Genomic DNA, 13,918 nt, shown 5'->3' with positions numbered 1-13,918 from the left:
CGTCCATGTGATTGGAGGCGTGGCTTCAGGGTGAGCTTCGAGAGAAAGGGTTTTCAAAATCTCCTACTCTACCTTTAACCAAGCATCAGCTGTCTGAAACCCACAAATGTAGATAGCCACCATTTTCTTTTGTTTTCGCTATCATCCACAATTGACAACAGCCATTCGATGGGATGTTAACATCTTCTTTACATTGAAAGCAGACAAGATGCTAAATTGGCACAGTGCCCTTCTGGTGGGTGCAGAGCTGCATGACATTAGCTAGCTGCCATGCAACACATTGCACAGCCGTTATTTCTTCACATCCTGTTGATGATTTTATAAAACATAACCAAATACGTTTATTTATTTATTTTTTTATTTGTCTATTAACGTTTCCCCTTAAAAATATGTTGACAATCCAAATTTAGTGCTGTTGGGTTATTTATGATTTGGCAAATGACCAAGAAGGATGCCGTTACAATGAAAGCTATGCTCATGTGTGCAGAAACACATTTATGTAACAGCTTGTCTATACTGCAGACACAGAGCCCCTAACCGAGGCTCATACACATGAGAGATGTATTGCAGCAGCTATAAATAGGCTGTGACTCATTTTGTTTGACTTGGGGGTCTGTTTCATAACAGGCAGTGTGTGTGTGTGTGTGTGTGTGTGTGTGTGCGCGCTCATGTGGGTATATGTTTATTGATAATATGCTGTTGCTCTCCTCCATCGCTGCTGCTCCATCAGCTCCATCACCCAGCAGCCAGGTGAAGTGTTCATCCAGCACAGGCCTCGCCGGCTGCTCTGTAATCAGACCACAATGTTCAGCAGCGTTTGAGCCGTGGCCTGTGACACATATTAGAGGAAATCATTTGGAAAGGCTTTCAGATGAATTGTGAGGCAGAAGCCAAGAACCAGAGACCCGCTTTCCTCCCTGTGCTTCTATTCTTGGGCTCTGAAATACGTCACGCTGTTTCCAAAGCAACCACTGCTGACCGCTTTTTTTTTTGGTGGGGGGGGGGGGAGGAAGAGGGGGGGTCGATGAGGGAGGTGGGCTCTTATGAAATGCTCATACAACAAATGACTTGTATGAGGGGACGTGGCTTGGGAGGACAGAGAAAGAATAACAAAATGAGCATTTTAAGATGTTTTAAACAAGCGAATATAACCTTCTATATTTATCTTTATTCAGCGTGTGATGTAATGATGAAACGCTTTCGTCTATCTTCTCCCACGCCCTCTGAGTTTGGAGTTTGATGGCGCGGAGGACCAGGGAGCAGCAGCCTGTCATGGAACAGGATGGTTGTTTCTGGCTGTGGGTTGGCAGAAGACCTCCATGTATAATACGTATATTGGCACTGTGTGTTTATCTGAGCAGCTGCTTCACACTTAGTTACTTGAAACATGAGTTGGATATGATTTCTACATAAGAGCAGAGAGCCTGCCATCAGCAGGAAGGCTTCTGTCTGTGATGTAACTCTCTGAACTTTAAACCAGGGATAACAAAAAGAGCCCTCCACCCCCCAAATATTCCACAGAGAGACATATTACAAAACTCCCCATCCTTTTTTTTTTTGGGCTCTCTGCTCCCTTACTAAACATTCTTCTACCCTTCCAAAGGTATGTGGCCGAGTGCTGCCAAAGCAAATACGTGGACTTAAATTGTGTTTTGAGCAAAGGTTTTCAGGGAAGTTTGTGTCTTTTCTCGGAAATAAGTTTACAAGTTTGTTCAAATAACAAACTGTAAGTTCCCAGAAGCAAACACATGCAAACACTTCTCCAGGTACTGATCTACATTGCTGTCACACTGCAGTGTGACTGAAAGTCAAACAAAACAAAACAAACATGTAAGATGAGTCTCATGTGTGATGGTGTCGGGCGGGTCAGATAGTTTGGGTAGAAAATGGGTTTGGGGGTGTTGAATAATTCAGTTTAGGAACAAAGAGTATGCAGAAAGGGGAGCGCATGGCAGCAACTGGTTATGTAAAGCATGCTGCGCGGTTGCATAATCTGTTCATAATCAGAGGGTAGTACAGATATAGATGGCCCACTTTCCACCTAGTCCATTCCAGTATGACAGTGGCACAGTGTCCTCAGTGCTCATGTTCACCTCAGGCAGCCTTGGCACCGCTTTGATATTCTTGAACTTAATCCATCACAACAGCGCTCGACAGCCATTTCCCCTGAAGGAATAATCACTGATGCGTGTGTTTAGTGCATGATTATGGGCAGATGTTGAGGTTGTTTGTGGCATGAGTTATATATATATAGCATGCCAACATGACATGTAATCTGCGTGATTTATATATATATATATATATATATATATATATATATATGTATAATAAATTTGTTTGCCTGATAATCTCTCTGAAACTCCCTTTTCATGAGCCTATGTTGTGTATACATACATACCGTAGTAATTTAGAACCCTTGTAAGCCATGTCACGCAGATTACATGTCATGTTGACATGCAACATGAGAAGTAATGCTGTTACTGTGCCTTATACTGCCAGGGCTGTGTGTATAATCCCTTCGTGCGCCACTTAAATTAGGATTTACACACAGGATTTTCATGTTTGCTCATGTTAATCTTTGTGTTTGAACCATGTTGAAAGTAGATTTATTTTTACAAATGGCACAGCCGTAGCTTTACCCTCAGTAGATGAAATGAACATTATTCAAATATAAACTAAAAAAAAACATTTTTCTTAAAAAAATGTCATTAAATTCAGATGATGTTCTGCACTAAAATGTGACACCCAGGTGCTGCTTCACCATTTATATTTTTAAATAAGCTGTTACAACCAAACCTCTCTAGTGTTGCATGTGTATTTATTCATAGTAACTGGGTGCCATATGGACCATATGGACAAAGCAGATATGATGTCACAGTCTTGACCAAATATGGGCAACAACGTGTAACTGAGGCAGGCAGGGGATGTTGTAGTTGTAGCCTGTACGTATACCCTTTGAATTTTCATTTTATTACTGCTTATTATCTTGTTTTTTCCTGGTGAAATAAAGTTTGAAAATTACATATAAGAACATTTAAATAAAACATTTATTTTTATATGTAGTTTTTAAAATAAATGTCCACATATAGAGATTCAGTAGCCTGTAAACATTTAGTTCCATGGGGTCTATGAGGACTAACTTGTTTTTTGGAGCCAGCCTCAAGTGGCCATTTGTGGAACTGCAGATTTATTTTTAAATATATATATATCATTTGTTGCATTATACCAATATGATGACCATCGTAGAATTGATTACATAAGGAAAGCCTTACCCCTGTTTTGGAGGCTCTTGCGTGGTCACACGCTCAACTAAAGCTATGTTTTGTGAAATTCAACACGCTTGTTTCATTTTCAAGTCTTCACAGATGGAATATCCTGCAGATCACTTTGATGAACTATCAGGCAGCTCTGAAGGAGTTTCTTATGATCCTGCTCAAAAATACAAACACGTGAAAGCAACACAACTCCCTGAATATGTCTTTAACACGCGATTTGGTGTAGCTTTCTGTAGAGGCGGCGTGTTGTTTCTGTTATCCCGCTGGGTGATATTTTTATTTCATAGCTTAATTCGTTTCTTAAACACATGGACATCAGAGTGTTTGTGTCTACTTTTCTTTCTCTTGTGTTGCAGTATTTACGCACTAGGTGGCAGACGGTACAGCCAGGGGCTAGCAACAGTAGATATGTTGTTAGTTTTTGCACAAAAACAGCAGTTTAAACTGCAGTGAACAGTCTTTGTCCTTGATAAAAGTAAAATGAATACAACATGGTCCTTGGAAGGTAAATATAGAGGCTCCACTCTGCATTTAACGTGTTATATTTTGTAGTAAATGAACACAAAAACAAAGGGGAGTACTGAAACGTCTTCAGAAGAGAATGATACGTGTCCAGTGGCCTCCCGGAAATAATCCTTCATGTTTATTTCAATGTTGTTCCTTTATTGTCCACAGTTTGTACGGATTCGTTTGCTGTTCAGCTGACAAATCCTCTTGAAATTTCAAGTATGTTTCTCATGGCTCTTATTCCCACCGCAGCCTCCACCGCACTGCAAAGGTCTGCGAGCAGTTTTTTCTTTGAGCATTTTTGTTGAGATGCTTCCTTTTTTAGTTTAACATTCATCGAGATGTGATGTTCGCTTTTATGTAATAGAGAATGCATCCTAATCCCAGCGGTGTTCCAAAGCAGGGATTGAAAGGATTTTCCTGAGAGTCGAGCAAGAATATCGTCATTCCTTTTTAAATCCTAAAATAGAATGGGAGGCAGTTCAGCGGCAGCCACCATGCAAAAACGGCTTTGAGCAGTTGGCTGAAAGGGCTTAACCCAGAGTGAACTGCTCTCCTGATGCTCAAAGCCAACCACGCAGACCAGCAGCCGAGAGGGCAAGAAAAGTCTTTTTTTTAGTACAACAAGTACTTCAACTTCAAACCACTGTGTGTTGTTTCAAAAGACTACAAGCTTTCATTCTGGGAGCTTTTTAGACTATTTAGAAGACAGTAACGGCACCAAATGTTTGACTTTCTCACACCCTGCCACGCACATTCCAAAAACAGCAGTGCATTACATGTAATAATAACCAATTGAAAGTTGTTGTAAGTAGTAAAAGAGAATAAACCCAACACCAGGCTTTCACCGCGGAGCCTGCGGTTTGTGTATCCATGTCGGGTCAGGTTGGCTCTTACTTCACTTTCACTTTTAGTCGATCAAGTAGATCAAGTAGATTTTTGTATCAACATTCTTGTTAGCTTGAGAAAAGTACCATGTTTTGGGTTAAACAGACAGTCCTAAATGTTGGACACATGCTCCAAACAAACTCTGCAACAAGCTTCTCCACCCTTTACTTTGCAACTATTGTGTCTGAAATTCTCTGTCATCTTTTATTCTAAGTGAAACGTGGTATCTACGTACTGTTTACTTTACTGTTAAATTTACAGAGCAGCTTGTAGTTTGCCGTTTGTACCACAGTCTTAGTTTGTTTTCTGCAGGTTGTCATATTTTTTTTAAAACAAAACAGACAAAATATAACGGCTTTAGAGCTGTGTGTGTTTTGTGCTACATGTTCACACAGATCCAGGTTATCTGCTTCTAGTCTTTATGTTAAGCTAACATAAAGCACTTGGAAGCCTGCTTATCGCAGCATAGAATCATTTAGTCGCTCTTCTCAGAGAGAAGTTCAATCAGTTTACGGTTCATTATCTGCTTTATGAGGCTTTTGTAAATAACTGACCTTTGACCCATGTGAAGTCAGAGAGTTTTGAAGCATGTTTACTAAAATCAAATTAATACACAATCCCTGCTATACTTCAATGTATTCCTGTCAAATGGGAGGACAGTCCAGAGAATATTCTTCTACTTCTCAGAAAATCTGTTCCTGACGTGTAAGGCAGCGTGAAAACAGAATAAGGGAGCTGTTTAACCCTCATCAGCTTATAGTGCTTATAGTGCCTGACTTCTTTATATTGTTGTTAACGGTTGTAATGTGGGATAATGGAATTAGACAACTGAGTTTTCATTGTGAGGAAAAAAAGGAGCGTGCAGCGAGGAGGAGGAGGAGAGATGTGAAAGCAAATAGAGGGGTTTGTTGAGGACAATGGCTCAACTCAGCAGGGCCATCTGAGGTCTGTTTATTCTGTCCTTACCTCATGTGCTCGCTGCCCAGTGTTTATTCATTCATTTCACTCCAGTAACTCAAGAAGAAGAAGCAGCAGCAGCAGCGCAGGCGAGTAAAACAGCCAGAGTGTCCCTCTGTGCTGAAGCATGTTTACTTTACATTAGCACACAGTGGCCAGCGTGTTGCTTTCTGTCATACATGCTCCGGCAGGTCGATACTCACGTTGGACTCGTTTATCACCGGGTCACGTTCCACATGTGGTCCTGTGTGTTGCTCTCAAAGACTTCTAACCACTACAACTAAATGAGACCCCAGCTTTCTCCACAATGACTGCTTTCATCATTCATCAGATGTTTCTGGACCCAGGTTTTTGTGGGTAACTGATGTACATTATTTATTTGTGACAATGTACTGTTGTCATTTTCAACATCATGATCTCTTGTGTGGTGACAGGGGCCATCTTCCATGCTATGTTTGCAACATTTGAATTCAGCAGATCCATGTCGATCTCCTTGGGTGATATGACCTTGAAACTGAGGTATTCATAACTGCACGTTTTCTTAGACAGTTACTCAGAAACCCATATATAGTGACCTCCGTAAATGAAGCTGGTCGAACTCTCCGTCATGGATTTCCTGTTTTTGACGCTTACCACGGGGGCACCGGCTGTCACCATCTTGGCAGTGTCTGACTTCACCTAAAGAGATGTGTCAAGAGGTGGAGTGTGAGTGGAGAGATGAGGAGGAGAGACCTGTGACAGCACCCACCCTTTTCTCAAATCTGTCACTCTATCCAGAAACAGGTTATTTAAAAATTACAACTCAGGTCAGACACTAAATGGATCCACTTTGTCCCACGGTTAGGAAATCATTGCGGTAACTTTCCTCTTTGTTGTAACATACATGCTAGCCCCTGCCTGAGGGGAAACTTGAGCACTGCAGGGAGCCGAGTGAGAGTTCCTTGATGATGGATCCTGGCGATAGGAAGTCATGTGGGTGGTGAGAATGAGTCATCCATCATCTGTCCATTGGTTGCTGCCGCTGGTGCAGAGCTGAGTCGGGAACCCGTCTCACAGCGCTGATGTCAGTCATCACTGCTCTCCTCTCATCTGCACCCACTCACAAAGCTCTCGCTATTTATGCACTGGGGACAGAGACGAATACAATAATATCACTGAGACTTCATCTCTGTCTGTGTGACACTTGTTCTGCAAGTAAAATCCTTTTGGATGTGGGTTTCTGCATGGAGGATTGTTTTAATTACGCTGCCATGAAAATTAAATTTAGGGTTTCCAGGAAGGTTGGGTGTCACGTTCTCTCTTCTAATTGTCGGTTTCACTCCTGCTCCTCAAAATGTTTTACCTCCAACTGGTGTGTTTTAATGTTTTTCATTTTTTAATTATTAGTTTCTTTTTTAGGACGCAGCCTTATTGCCCTCTGTCTGAACGTGTCAGTCCTCATGAATGACTCAGACTAACATCTGAAGAAATGACCACCCACATAATTTAGCAGAAAATGACGCAGACGCTTCATTGAGCAGCTTTTCCCTCTTCATCTCAGCAGCGTACATATGACTGATAATAGCTGGTGGCTCTGAGTTCTGTGAAGTAAGTGACTCATCACTGGATAAATTACAGTGGTTACATAACTTCTGTACTTTCTCAGCATATGATCCCTCTTCCTGTGAAGTGACTTCTTGCTATCACCATCAACATGAGCAGATCTACAACAATTTGTCTGAACAGCGCTGATGATGTCTCGCTGTCCCACTGACAGACATGAAAGTTATTTACAGTTGAAAGTGATGCTTGTATTTCTTATGCTATCAGAGGCCATGTTGCCATGCGGACATGCCTGTGTGATGCTGTTTTGAAATACCTTCTCTTTACAATTAATGCTATACTGCCCTCTTCAGGTTCTGGTGAATAATGCATATTCTCACAACCAGACATGAGATGCACAGTTCTTTTAATAAAGGGCAGTAAGGTGCACATTTTACACCCAGAGGACAGAGCTGAAAGAATTCAAATAGGAGTCAAGGAAGCCTCTCTGTGGGTCTCCCAACAGACCAAGGTATTGTTGCTACCAAGTTTAGAGCAGATAGACAGTTAAACAACAAGTTAACAGCTATAATCAACCATAGGGAACCTCTATTCCATCCAAATAGACAGAATCAATAGGCTGCTTCGAGTAGTTGCAAAATGTCTTCCAAAAAGTCCTGGTTCCAATCTTCAAGCTCCTGAATGAAGAGTGGTCTAAATGTCTGTTTTTGTTTCTTTTAAAATGGAATTTTTCTGTGCCTTGTTGTCTTGTTGTTCCTTAGAGTTAGGCTTTGCCCCCCCCCCCCCAAGATAAGATAAGATAAGATAAAAAACTTTATTAATCCCGAAAGAAATTCTTGTGCCAGAGGTATCAAGTTACATTAAATGCAGTTAAGTACAGAGTATAAGAGTATAAGAGACAATTTTGATTGTAAAAGACTTTAAACAAATCAAATTAAACTGAATACATTTCCAAGAAAAAACAAGGTATCCTCCACCCACCCTTATACTGGGTTAGTTCTTGAAGTTGGCGTGATGGGAGAAGGAAAAATGTGACATAAAAAATGATGCTTGGAACAGAAGGATCATGATGTTACCAGTGTGCAGTGGTGCCCACTGGTGTAATAATATCTGGTGCTTTGCTGTTGGTGTTGGGTTCCTGATGTTGTAGCTCAGCTGTGTGGTGTCTTTTGTTTATCAGATTTTAACTGGAAGGGATCCACAATATCAGGTTCCATCCATCAGCTCCATCCATTGCTTTTACACATAACACCTCCCTAAACATTCTTACCTTATAGACCACCTTAAGCACCATGACTCTACCCTACCTCTCAGCACAGTTGCCAAAAAATTGAGGATCAAATAAAGCAAGAGTTCTTAGATGTGACCCAGTAATGCTTTCCGAGGTAAACACAGACATGTGGGATTTTGGATCTGCATTAAGGATGTTTAGTGATGCTAGAATGTGAGCCGCTGAAGCTCAGGGCCTTGGCCCTGCTCGCTGTTCCCGGGATGGTGAGAATGCAGCCAATTAACACTGGGACATCCAAGTCAGGAAGGGCAGGGTGAAAGTCTTTCCTCTCTTGGCAGAGTCAATGAGGCTGACAGATGGTGCTTAGACGGGCTAAGCTGTGTGCTTCTGTCTGGGAAGATTAGAAACTCTCTAGTGCTCTATAGTAAACAAGATTGCAGGTCCACTCAGGAAAGTTTTCTCCAACTGGTTTCTTTTTTTATTCCTACTTTGTGCAATTCGTAATTCATGTGCCTTTGCAGTAAAGTCAGCGGTGGGTCGACCCCTGGAGAACACATTGACTTTGACACTTAAGCTATATTTTCATATATTTCAATGAGGAAAAGGTACTTTCTGAGATACAATCTGAGACTGGGTGAGCAATATGGAAATCTCAGATGCCTCCCCTCCCCATTTAGAGGAGCTAGGACCTGTGTTGAAGCACCTGGTCACCTTTAAAAAGGGACCACCACCTCTAGGTGGAGGTCCCCAAGGCTTACTCGGGTCTAGCTGAAGGGATTATATCTTCCAGGAACAGCTAGAGGAAATGATTCCTGGGTGTCTATTGCTTCCACCATCTCTCAGAAGACTGCTGTTTGGAGATTAGATAGACAGAAAGTCCAACCTCAGAAAACTTTGTCTGAGTGCTGTTTGGAACCCACTCACTGATCCATCAGAAATCTGCCTGAAACCTGTATGGACTGCTGTCTTTTAAATAACTGAGTAGATAGAGACACAAAGATTAACTAGTGTGATACTTTTGCTTTATTTATTTGCTAATTAAAGCATTTACGATATTAAAAAAAGCACATTTGACAGACATACAATGCAGAAATTAAAGTGCCAAGGCTGGACCTACCACAAGGACTTTTGTTCTACTGACTCATCTCTGCTTGGACTGTGGTTCTAGCATTGTGTTTGAGTGATATTTCTGTCTGTTGTGTTGAAGAACCAGGATCACCAACATCACTTTGTTTCCTTGGGCGGCTGCCCGTTAATCAGGCCAGACTCCCAGCGTTGCCAGAGAGGAGCCCTCTGACCTCCAGCTCTGTGAACTTTTGGCTCCTGCTGTGAGATAAGACGGAGATAAGACCAGGACTTAAACAGAGGGATTAACTCCTGCTTCTTGATCCTCTCAAATTGAAATCAATTTCAGGACTAGTTGTACAAATCTGCACCTTGCAAATACTTTATGTTTGATATCTTTGTTTCAGCCACTATGGACTATACAGCAGAGTTATTTTTAAAAGAACTTTTTGTATTGAATTTGTATTCCTGGTACATCACCTGCAGCTCTGATTTCATCAGATCGTTCTTGGAAGGTGGTGGCCAGACTCGTTCCAGCTTCCCCCGTGATTGCCGCCTGTCATCTAAACAGAAGAAGAAAAAGATCATTTGAAACCTTAATATTGGTTGTTGGTTGTGAGGTGTAGATGCATGTTTGTCTTTGTTCTTTTGATAACTGTCAACTTGTAACCCTAGGCAGATTGCATGCAGACGTTTTTATAAACCAACACCGTTCTGTCCAACAAACGCTGATTGCTGGAAGGTTCCTCTAAACTCCACGCAGCAGGGCTAAAGCAAAATAAACGATTTTAGCCTATGTTTCTTTTGAAACTGCCACCAAGTGGCAGCAGACAGTTACAGCAGAAAATGACACTGTTGTCTCTACAAAGGTGTAACTAAGTGTTTCTGCAACACACAATATAACAACTGTTGTTGTTCAGCCTGTGGGTTTCCAGTTGAAGCAGAGGGTGGGCTGGTGAGGGCCACTGCTTGAAGCGATTCACTGCAGTGGAATAAATCAAGCTTTGGTGACTGTACTGTACTCGCCCGTGTACAGGCCAACATAAAAACACACTTTGTGTATTGTTTTTTTAAGTGAGACATATCAACTGTCATGTCTGAAGTCATTTGTGTTTACACTGCAGCACTGTAACCAAACCAGAACTGCCCCTGGGTTCAGACCAGAGTGAAGATAGTGACCCAGACTGATGTGCCCTTAACCCGCCGGTGACAGGGATGACACTAAGTTGTCGATAAGTCTCCTTGGATAACACAATGTGATGCTAATGTGGAGAGGCATCTATTAAAGTTCTCAGACTGAGTGTCAGATAGCCACAACGTGCAATGAATATAGATCTAACTGACACTTTAGGGCAGACTGATTTACTGATCTTGCAGCCTTTTAGTATGTTCCATATAGTTTTTCTTAACAATGTTTACATTGGGTCATGCGGACTGACCTGGTAGGACTGCTTGTGAGCGTCGTGACTCCTCGTCCTCACTATTCTGCCTGTTCTCTCCATACAGAGTGCACCTCTGTCTGCGCAGCTCTTCCTCTCGTTCTCTGGCGTCTCTTATATCCTTCTCTACCTCCGGCTGCAGAGCCAGGGCAGGTCGCAGCTTGAAGAAAGGGTTGTGTTTTAGGATGGGTGAACCATGCCTTATGTTTTTCTCCCTTGTTTTGCCTTTAGTATCCACACTGTGGGGGGAATTATTGGTTATAGAGTCCATGCTTTTGTACAGGCGCTGGTGTTTGTCTTGTTTCGGATAAGGAGATAAGCGTGTTTTTTCTCGTGAACCTCCTGTTGGGCTCTTTGATCTGAGGTTTTCAGGACTCTTTTCTCTCTCTGAGTTGTACAGCCTGAGGGAATGGGTTCTGGAAACGGGGATAGGTTTGAGGGAAAACCTCTCGAGGCTTTGTGTGCGCTCCAACACAGAGGGATAAACGTGACCTTTCATGGTTGATCCAGCAGGTTTCTGGTGCCTCACTGTCACTCCTGCGTTGTCTTGCTGCAAAGCTTCAAACAGCTGTTTAGTCTCCTTTAACTGACGAACCTCCCCTTTGCTGTACCCCCCTGGGATCTTACCCTGGTTGACCATTACCAGTTCCCTCTGTATCTCCTGACTTATCTCCTTCTGCATCTTCTGCTGAGAGAACTGCCAGTCACTGCGCTGGCTGCAGTCAGCCTTACTAAGAAGTGATTCAAGAGAGATGTTTGTTTTGAAGGGAATCTCCAGGACATCTGGGTTATCTGCAAGATTAAAAACACCTCCAGCTCTTTGCAAGTTTTGCTTTGCTGTGGCTGCTTCATGGATCTTCTCGATGGAGATCTCAGCAGCTGAGAACCTGTGACCGGTGGACAGAAATAGATTCTCAGGATGTGTGGGTTCAGTTTCATTTGGATTGACAGGAGACAAATCTGCACTCTGATCCTCATCGTCTGAATCTGTCTCTAGCAGGTTCTCGGACTGTCCTGGCATTGAGGAATAAGATGTCCTTACTTTTGCTTGGCTGTCTTCACCCTCATCTTTTTCCTTCTCCAAGATGTCTGTCTTTGTTTCATGCTCCTTTTCACCTGTGAGATTCAAATCACCTTCTGCAGTCAGAAACAGTCCTTCTTCCTCACCTTGTGGGGATGTCTGAAGGTCCTCCGACAAATGTACATCATGTCGTAGCTGCACCAGCTGCAGACGTTGAAGTAGTTCCTCTCCTTGCTGGATATCAGTCGATATTTTCCTTTTTTCATCCTCCTGCTCTTCCCATGCAACCATTTCTTCAGAACCTCTGGAGACAGAAAGTCGAGGCACTTGCATTTCTGTACCACTCTCTCTCCGCACAGAGTCCGACTTGGTGAGGTTAGAGTCCAAAGATGTGTTGTCAACATGTTCCTCATTGTCATTGGTCATGTCTGCAGGTAAGTCTGGTTCCTGTGGCTGATTGGCTGCTCCTTCTGTCTTGTTTTGGTTGCATTTGAAGTGCGTTGCTGCCTCTGAGGATTCAAAATTAACATTATCTTCTCCTTCAGTCAAAATTATAGCGTCCTCTGGTTTGTCATTTGATTCTTCATTTCCTGTTGTGTTATCCACATAATGGGGTCCATGGCACGTTTCCATCAAAAGACCTGTGTCATCCATGGATGCTTGGTCTTGAGAAGTTGAACTTAGAGTGGAGTCCTTGTCATTGGAAAACAATATGTTGTCCATGCACTCCTTAGAAGTCTGCACTGCACTTGTTACCTCTTCCTCAACCTCGTTCTGTGTTGCCATTAACTGCTTCTCACCATGATGCCTGTCTAAGCCGCAGGGATTAGCTTCAGCCTCTGTGGCGTCAGCGGCCTCATCTGAAAGGGTCACACCAGAATTATAGGCTGTAACTTCTCTGCCTCCCTCTGCTGGCAGCAAGGGAGCCGTGTAGGATGGCGGAGGAGGAGGGATGAAGACATCATCTGCACCTTCGTCGTCCATCACACTGTAATACCTTGTGACTTTGGTTTCATTTTTGGTCTTCTCAGTAGAAGTTGTTGGTGTACTTTCTAAAGGGTTGGTGTCACAGTTGGAGTCCATCTTCATCCACAGACCATCATCCTTTGCGTGCTGGGTTTTAGAGTCTGGGTCTTCTGTTTCCATGGTTGCAAGCCCTTAAGGATGTTTTATCTTTAACGCCCTTTCAGTTTGAATAAAAGACACATGAGAAAGTGAAAGAACCATGGAGACTGTATGTAGGATGTAATCATTTTACTGTTACACAAAAGGATTTACAATATTTTAGATGTTAGTATCGGTTGTCCATCTCACTTTCTGTGAAGTGTGTACACCGTGTCTATGCTGTGGCTTATGGATTGGCATATGATGAACATCTTTTATGTGACCTGATTTTAAACAGTTTTGACCAGTGGAAACTTTACGGAGCAATGTTTTTATTACTAGGTAGGCATTTTGTTTGGTCTTATGTCCACCAACGAAAGCATGGACCGTTAGCATCCTTGCAGTCCACTTGGACACAGTGATGTGTTTGTAGATACATGTGCTGAGGCTTGTGTTCAGCTTTAACTGCTAAAAGTGGAGATATTTGAGCAATGCCTGGTTTTGTTAGCATTAGCTCAGCACCTTTAGGCCCTGCTTGTGTCAGCCACCACATAAATAATACATGAATAATATATACAGTAATTTATGAGAAAGAGAAAGCATGAGCACAACCTTCACCGGCCTCCTGTAATCATGCCAGTGCTCCGTGTTCCTGCTGAATTATTGTTTAAATAAACACAAACCAGTCGACACAGATAGTGATGAGGATACTTGTGTTCTGTTACTAATCCAGCAGCTATTTAGGACATTTACCATTATGCGCCTTTATCGCTTCCTGATATTTTGTGGTACGTAAACACAGCTGCTGTGTTGTTTTTCGGTGACTTTTCTCTCCCGCTGTGACCTAGCACTGTCGATTCTGCTGACAAAGGAGAAGAGTAATCGGCTT

The 13,918-nt window shown here is 42.4% G+C and overlaps 1 protein-coding gene across 4 annotated transcripts in view; it reads left to right on the top strand.

The window, feature by feature from the left end:
- The window catches only part of LOC114440205 (phospholipid phosphatase-related protein type 5-like), a 118,238-nt gene that overhangs the window by 38,395 nt on the left and 65,925 nt on the right, over nucleotides 1-13,918 (top strand). The gene's annotated exons all lie outside the window — the stretch shown is intronic.

The sequence above is a fragment of the Parambassis ranga genome, chromosome 8 (assembly GCF_900634625.1).
Source record: "Parambassis ranga chromosome 8, fParRan2.1, whole genome shotgun sequence".
NCBI classification, from domain to species: Eukaryota; Metazoa; Chordata; class Actinopteri; family Ambassidae; genus Parambassis; species Parambassis ranga.
The sequence above is the reverse complement of the archived record's forward strand: the minus strand, read 5'-3'. Positions and strand labels throughout refer to the sequence as shown.